We start from the raw sequence: 9,230 nt of genomic DNA on the forward strand, positions 1-9,230 counted from the left end.
TAGTAATAAATGTTCTTTGTTCTCAATTTTTGTCTCGAGCAATTTCTTTAAAGGTACTTTAATTTCTAACACCATCATCTTATACAACCTCACCATAACTTCCCAACTCCTATTTTCTTTTTGTTAATTAATGAAGGCCAAGATGACAAAAGCTGGCTTTAGATCCCTGTCGTCCTGTGACACCACTTTCATGGAATTATGTAACTGTGTTTTATCTCTTGCTGCCGATTTCTATAACTTGGCTGTTCAATTTCATAATGTTGGCTTCTGGACTATTTTATTGTGCCCCTTGATCTAGAGAGTTCTGGCAGAACAAAGCAATTTTGTTTTCTTTTGTCAGGTCAAATTTTGTCACATTGATCCAAAAACAAATATTTTCACCATTCCTTCATTTCAGATTCTCTGCAGCTGTCGTATTGAACCTCACAGTGACGGCATCATGTTTGTCTTGTTTATCCTTTCCCCCTCCATCCAGACAGAGGTGCTGATCAACGAGTCGACTCCACTCATCCAGCACCACTGCCATTTCTGCTGCTCCGGCTTTTGATCCCACGTGTTCATTTTGTTATTTCTCCTCTTCTTTTTCTCAGCAAAGAGAATCAGGTTTGTTTGAGTATCTTTCAGAATCCCAGTGAAAGGTTATCGACCTGAATGTTTTAACTCCGATTATTTTTCCAGTAGATGACCTGCTGAGTATTTCCAGCGTTGAGTTTTTATTTTACTTTCTTGGTGTATTACTGAGTGCTTTGAATGGGAGAAGAAATGTGGGTTGGGTTAAGTTGAGATGTCTCGATCATGGAGTGAATTTAGAAAAATAGACGTAAAAGTGGAGGGTGCATGGAAATTGTTCATTAATCTTTTCAAATTGATTTTGGAGCTATGATTGTTTTCTGATGTATGCACAGTGTTCAGAATTAAATTTTTTTGTGATGAACATGTCTCAAAATTTGTCATATTGTGGCAACAAAACAGGTGCAAATATTGTTCTAAATTACATTTTAAAAAAAGAAATTCATTTGTGCAAAATGAAGAGTAAGTGAGAGTGACTGTGTTTCCTTGTCCATTCGGAAATCTGATGGCAGTGGGGGAGAAGCTATGTTTGTACCTTTGGGTGTTCATCTTCAGGCTCCTGGACCTGTTTTCCTGGTGATCACAGTGTGAAGAAGGCCTGGTCTGGGTGGTGAGGGTCCCTGAGGATAGAGATTGTTTTCTTGAGACTCCGCCTCTCGGAGAAGTCCTTGATACATGGGCCAGAAAGCACGGGATACTCACATGGCTTAATTTAAACCTGCTGGCAGCAAACTCTTAATGATGTCCCACCTTGTCCCGTGGAGCCCGGCACACTATACCCATATGACAGTTTACAGCACGGTAGCAGGCCATATCGGCCCTTCGAGTCCGTGCCAGTTCACATGAACAACTCCACTAGTTTCCCCCTCCCACACTCTGCCCATATCCCTCCAACCCCTTCATATACATGTACACATCCAACCTTCTCTTAAGTCACAGAATGGACACTGCTGCAATTATCTCTTCTGGAAGATCATTCCATTCTGCCACCACTCTCTGAGTGAAGAAGCATCCTCCAACATTTCTCCTAAAGCTTTACTCCTTACCCTTAACTCATGCCCTCTTGTTCCAACCTCCCCTGCCCTCAGGGGAAAGACTCTACTCATATCTAGTCTATCTATTCCCTTCAAAATTTTAAATACCTCTATCATAACCCCCTTCAACCATCTACATTCTAATGAATAAAGTCGCAATCTCCTTAATCCTTCTCTGTGCTCTTGATGTTGTTAGTCAGGCAACATTTTTGTAAATCTTCTCTGCACCCTTTCCACCTTATCTATATCCTTCCAATAAATGGAGATCAGAACTGAACACAATTCTCCAAACTTGGCCTCACCAATGCCTTAAACAGCTATACTCTAGACTATGCTAGGATTTATGAAGGCCAGCATGCCCTGTCTACATGGGAATCCAACCTCAGTGAACCATGTACCATAACTCCAAGATCCCCCTGTTCCTCTTCATTCCCCTTAACTGTATTTGTCAACATTAAAATCCATCTGGCATCTTTCAGTCTACTATTCCAAACAAACCAAGAAAACCTTCCTCACTATTTTCGTATCTTCGGCATATTTTCTCACCCAATTAACCACCCCCGCATCCAAATCATGAATATAAATGATAAACAACAGGGGACTCAGCACCGATCCCTGAGGCACACTGCTCGTCACAGGCTTCCATCCTGACAGACAGTTGTCCACCATGACTTTCTGCTGTCTGTTTCACAGCCACCTCTGAACCCATCTCACTATCTATTAATCCCTAGTGACTGAACCTTCCTAACTAACTTTACATGCGGAACATTATCAAAAGCCTTACTAAAATTCAAATAGATCTCATCACCTGATCTACTTTTCTCATCAAAAAATTCAACAAGATTCATCGAACATGATTTTCCCTTCACAAACCCATGCTGGGTGCCCCTGATCCCTCCCTGCCTATCCAGATATTTGTACATACTATCTCGAAGAATACCCTCCATAACTTTTGCCACCACCAAACTCAAACTTATTGGCCGATAATTATTTGGCCTACACCTTGAGCTCTTTTTAAAACAGCGGAACTACATTTGCAACCCTCCAATCCCGCAACACCACACCCACTTCCAGTGATCTTTGTAAAATCACCATCAGAGCCCCGGCTATTTGCTCCCTGACCTCCTTTAACGTCCTGAGAAAAGTACCATTAGGACCAGGAGACTTATCCACCTCCATTGACCCTGGAAGATCCAAAACCCTCTCTTTAATAATCCTTATCCTTTCCATAACTAAAGCATTCATCTCATTTATCTCACATAGTTCAGTGTCCCTTTCCCTCGTGAATAGAGAAGAGAAAAAAAAATGTTCAATATCTTCCCCATCTCATACAGCTCTTGACATACACATCGCCCACCGTTACCATTTTCCAGTGGACCTACTCTATCCTTCAACCTCCTTTTACTGTTCATGTATCTGTAAAAACCCTCATGATTCACGTTCACCTTATTAGCTATTGACACCTTATACCATCTTTTTGCCTTTCTAATTTCCCTTTTGAGGTTCTTTCTGCAATCTAAGTAAGGATCAATCTTTTGTTTCTTATATTTAGCATGGGCCTCCCTCTTATCCTGAACCGTTCCTAATTTTTCTAGAAAACCACGGCTTCCTTGGAGTCTTGCCTTTCGGCCGATCTGGAACATGAAGATCCCTTACTCTCAAAATCTCACTTTTAAATACCCTCCAATTTTCTTCTAGATCATTTTCGACTAAAAGATCAGCCCACACAACTCTCTGCAAATCTCTTCTCATTTCTTCAAATCTGGCCTACCCCCACTCGACGATCTTCAACTTTGAACCCGACCTATCCCCTTCCATAATTAAGCTAAATCTAAAGGACCCATGATCACTGGATCTGAAGTTCTCCCTAACGCTCACCTCCGCCACCTGCCCCATTTCATTCTCTTCCCACAGATCGAACACTGACCCCATCTCGTGGACATCTCCACATGCTGCTGCAAAATGCAGTCCTGAACACGTTATCTAAACTCTAAGCCATCCTGACCTCTCACTGACTCTGTTTCCCAATCGATGTTAGGACTTCACTTGCCTCCTTTCTGGACCCATCAACCTTGCGTATAACTTAATCAGGCTGAAACCTAGTTTTGTGTTGTGGCATAATGGCAGAGGACATGACATTCTGGTACATAGTAGGTGCATTGGATGCTGCTACAGGATCTCAAGTAAGAGAATTTGTTGCCAATCCCCTGGTGGAAAACCAGTACACCAGGTTTAGCCAATTTCTCCTGGACACACTGGAATTGATTAGACATGAGCGCAGCTTGCGGCTTTTAAATATGGAGGGCTCGGGTGAGAGGAATCTATCTGATCTAATGGATGAGATGGTTGCATTAGCAGATGGTCATTCTCATTGTATACTTTTTGAGATTCAATTCCTGTCCAAACTCCCGTCGTGTCGCAATACCAATCAGTAACATGGATTTCCATGTAGCGCGGGAGGCTGATAGGCTCCATCATACTCCCATGCAAGAGTCTGCTCACGTCCAGACTGTTTTTGCAGCAGATCTATATCCCATTTCCTATGAGCCTCCTGTATCTACAGTTCAGTCAAAGAAGGATGAACACATTGATGGGCAGCGAGAATGCTGTTTTTACCATCGCCAATGGGGATAAAAGCCCATAAATGTGTCCTGCATGTACCTATTACAGAAAAATGGTAGGAAATGAAAAACCCGGCTACCATTAATGGCCTCGGCATCTGGCACAAGTACGGGCCCATTGTGTCTTCAAGACGACACTGGTAAGCACAAGTTTCTTGTAGACACGAGTGCTGAGGTCCGTTTGCTCCCACCCAACCGATTTTGAAATAAAAACCACGTAAATAACAACACCTGGCTCTTCAAACAGCAAATGGGATGAAAATTCCCTGCTTTGGCACACGACGAGTCACGATTTGGATAGATGTGACATTCCATTGGAATTGTGTATTGGCTTCCATTACACAGCCCATTATGGGTGCAGATTTTTTAAGGTCCCGTGACTTTCTAGTAGACGTGAGGTGGAGGAAATTGGCTCATGTTACCACTTTTCAAACATACCCACTGGTCTGCAGCAAAGGGAGTGTTTCCCATCTCGGGGTCCAGACCCTGCACAAAGATGCACATGCTGCTCTCCTCAATGAATTTCCCTGTACTCTCTCCCCAAATTCCAATCCCTCCTAAATGGCCCAGGGTGTGTCCCATTACAGAGACACTTCAGGCCTGCCGAGTTACACCAGGTCTCGTCCTCTTCCACCTGATAAACTGCGCAGGCTTTTTGAATTTCATAGGATGCCACTTGGGTTGAAGAATGCCGTTCAAACCTGCCAGCAGCTTATTGGCACTTTGGGCAGAGATTTAGAGTTCCCTGACATCTACTTGGATAATGTCCTCATAGCCAGTCAGGATATCACCAACTGCATTTACTCTGCCTGTTCCAAGGGCTGGGGGAATTTGGTCTTCCCATCAACCCTAGCAAATGTCAATTTGGCAAATCCACCATCAGCTTCCTGGGACACAAGATCACAGCCAACGGTGTCTTTCCCTTATCCAGCAAGGTAAAGGCAGTCCCTGCTTTTCCAACACCTACCACGGATCAGGGCCTGCAGAAATTCTTGGGCAGGAGAAACTTCCATCACCGGTTCATTCCAGCAGCTGCTGACATTCTTTGTCCACAGTTTCCGATCCTCACCACAAAGCACAGGGACGTTCCCTGGACAACAGAGGTTGAATTTGTGATGCTCAAGACGCTTTAGCCAATGCAGCAACGCTCCCCCATCCTAACCCCGACACTTCCTTGACATTTAGTTCTGATGCCTCGAGTACGGCCCTGGGTGTGGTTGTTGAGCAGTACGTCGATGGCCATTGCCAACCCCTCGCTTTCTTTAGCCGACATCTATAGCCATTGGAGATGAAATACAGTGCATTGTATCAAGCGACACGGCACTTCCGATTTGTTTTGGAGGGTCAGTATTTCACTGTGTTCACAGACCACCAGCCACTCGTTTTTGCCTTCATCAAAATAACGGATCCATGGTCGGCAAGACAGCAGGGTCACTGTCATACAATTCAGAATTTACCATGGATGTGCACTATATTTCTGGTAAAAACAATGGCGTCACGAATATGCTGATCAGACTGACTGTATATCATATTCAGGGTGACATTGATATTCCGGAATTAGCCAGTGACAAGGCAATGGACCCCGATGTTCAGGCATACAGTACGGCCATGACTAACCTGGACATACAGCAGGTGGCAGCACAACTGGGCTGCCAACCTTACTTTGTGACATGTCTTTGGGCTACACTAGACCAGTGATTCCGCCATCTTGGAGGCAATGCCTTTTTGACCAGATACACAGCTTGTCTCATCCGTCCATCAGAACATCTGTCAAGCTCACGTCAAATAAATATGTATGGCATGGTCTGAAAAAAGGCATTGCGCAATGTGTCTGCACATGTTCCTCCTGCCAGACTGTCAAAATTCAGTGCCACACTAAGGCACCTCTTCAACCTTTCCTGGCGGTACACAGGTTGTTGTAACACGTGCAAGTGAACCTGCTCGGACCATTGCCAGTATCTCAAAACATGAGATAGATTCTAACAGTCATAGAACGTTTCACGTGCTGGCCAGAGGCCATCCCATTGCCATCCAGTGACACTGAGACAAGGGCCAAAAAATTCATCATCTTCACACCCTAAACTGATCTAATTTTTTTTTATGATATATTTTTATTCTGTAATATTATTGTTTAATATCTCTGTATTAATTCATTACTTACTATGTATTTTTTATATCTCTTTGAACTGTATGTGTTTATAAATTATAATAATAATAAAAAGATTGAAAAAGAAAAGAAAGAACATTCATCATCAATTGGATGGCTAGATTTGGTTTCCCGACCCACAATTACTTCAGTCCGCAGAACACAATTCACCCACAGTCCAACGGCCTTGTGGAACGTTTCCACCGGCAACTGAAGGCCCGATTCACCGGTCTAAATTAGGTCGATGAGTTGCCATGGGTTCTATTGGAGTGCGCCCGGCTCCAAAGGAAGACATGTCTGCATTGTCCGAAGAGTTGGTTTATGGTACGGTCCTTACAGTTTCTTGGGACATTTATTTCACAACGAACTCTGATCTGAACGTTCTTCAGCAGCTTCGACGTGGTGTTGCGATCACCTTTTCCTACCCACTGGCATGGAACCTCTAAACAGAATGTACCCCCATCACTCCTGGACACTGATTTTGTTTTTGTGTTCAGACTGGTCCCACGAATGCCGTTATGACCATATGAGGGCCATTGTCGTGTGGTGAAGAAGGATGGGGTTGTGTATACTATGGACATTGGGGGACATTGTAGCTGTTTCATGTGGACAGACTCAAGCCTGCCCATGTAGATCCCACTTCACCCATTCAGTGCCCCCTGCACAGACGGCGAGGGCGTCCACCTAAGGTGCATGCAGCAGGTGCTTTAGTTTCTGGTAATGGTTCTTGGGGGGCGGGTAGCAGCTGTGTAATGGGCTGAGTGGGCACGGTTCTTTGGCGGGCGTGTGAAATCATAAGACAAACAGGCATCCATTTAATTGACCATCCTCGCGTGGTGCTGCATGCCGAGGAACGACACGTTGATCTGTGGATTCTCCTGACAGAAGGTGCGGGACACTCACAGGGCTTAATATAAACCTGCGGTCCCGTGGATCGGCAGCAAATACATAATGATGTCCCATGGAGCCCGGGACATGCTGTAAATAAAATAAGCCTGTAAAGTCTGAATAAAGCAATCTTGTGTTGACTAACCTGGTGTGTGTGTGTGTGTGCGTGTGTGTGTGTATTGCTTTAGTAGCTCTATCGAAGTAGCTGCTACGTATATAAATATTTTGGATGATTATTGTACTTACAGGATACTTTTCATCCATCTCACAGCCTGTGGGAAGAAACTATTACCCAGCCTGGCGGTCCTGATTTTGATGAAGGACCTGGTTAAATATGCTGTGCATTGGATGGAAATGGTCTTTTTACAATTCCTTGAGCCCTATTTGAACAAGACTCCCAGTAAATGTCACCTACAGGAGAAAGGGAGACCCCAGTGATACTCACAACTCTTTGCATCACTCCTGTCTGATGCTTGCCAGCTACTAGACCATCGAATGATGCAGCCAGACAGGAGACTCAACTGCACTCCTGTAAAATCTCAGGAATAGAGCTGTTGGCCTTGACCTCCTCGGTCTCCTTTGGAAGTGTAGGCACTTCCTGACCAATAAGGAGGTGTGATTGTTTTGTGTATTAATACGTGTGCTGTATGGATGGGAATTTTATGTGATTGCATTGTCTATTCTTGCTCTTTAACAATCTTTAGTGGATAGAAGTAGTCATTGTACTTTAGGATGTACAATCATGTACAGATTGTCCTTAAATAGCCATTTGGCCCAGATGTCTATTCAGTCCAAGAAATACTTTCCATCACAGGCAGATTTTGAACAATAACCCCATTCATTCTGCAACAACTGCCACTTAATTTTGCCAGTTGTTCAAAGGTAAACTATATGGAGAAAACACCACTGTCAACTCTTCTACCTTAAAGGAGTAAATATATTCAAATGGGCAGTAGATCAAGAGATGGAAACAGTGAAATCAGACAGAGGTGAGTGGCTGCTTAAATTAGAAACATTCGTGTTCATGCTATAGAGTTTAAGGCTGCTCAGGAGGAATATAATGTGTTTTCTATAAGTTTGTTTGCCCTCACCCTGGCGAAGGATGGGGCCAACAGACATGTTGCTGGAAGGGTTCGAGAATTGATATGTTAGGCCACAGGAAGCTCAAGTTTCGATCCACAGAGCACAGGTGTTTAGCAAAATGGCCACCCAGTCTGTATTTGGTCTTGTTGATATCGAAGTCAACTGAGTCTACCAAATATAGTAGATTAGGTAGGATGGGATGATTGTGAAACATTGCCTCACCTCGAAGGTCTGATTGTGGCCTTGGATGGAGGTGAGAGGAGATGTAGGGACAAGTTTGGCAATTTCTGCAGTTCCAATGGGGACTACATGAGGTGGTGATGGGTGGAGAGGGAAGTGCCATCAAGGGAGTCACAGAAAGACGTGCCCCTGTGAAAAGAGGATATGAGTGGAGCAGGTTAGATGTAACAGTTTAGAGGATGGTGCTGAAATTGGAAGTATTCAAGGATAACGTGTCAGATGTGGCAGCTGATGGGTGGTAAGTGAGAAACCTGAGGGATTCTGTCCTTGTTCTGCCAGAGAACAGGTGGGGGAAGGGCAGAAAAAGAATTGGAGATAAGGGTGTAGGCTTTATCAAAGACAGTATGGGGGAATCTGCATTTATTGAAGAAATAAGACATTTTGGGTGTCCTGGAGTAGAAGACCTCATCCTGGGACTGTTACCGGCCCAGAGGACCCCAAAACATAGCAGCAATAGTAAATCATCAAGACAAATGGTTATTTAAACAAACATTTTTAAATTTCTTTAAACAAAAAAACAGATTCAAACTTTAACTTATCACTATTAATTTAACAGCCTTACATTGCTCTCTTCCAATTCTAAGTGCAGGTGTATTTAATATGTATAAAGTTCTTTGACACAACTCCAAGTTCACCGGTGTCTATCAA

This window comes from Narcine bancroftii, unplaced genomic scaffold (assembly GCF_036971445.1).
Source record: "Narcine bancroftii isolate sNarBan1 unplaced genomic scaffold, sNarBan1.hap1 Scaffold_142, whole genome shotgun sequence".
Taxonomy (NCBI): Eukaryota; Metazoa; Chordata; class Chondrichthyes; order Torpediniformes; family Narcinidae; genus Narcine; species Narcine bancroftii.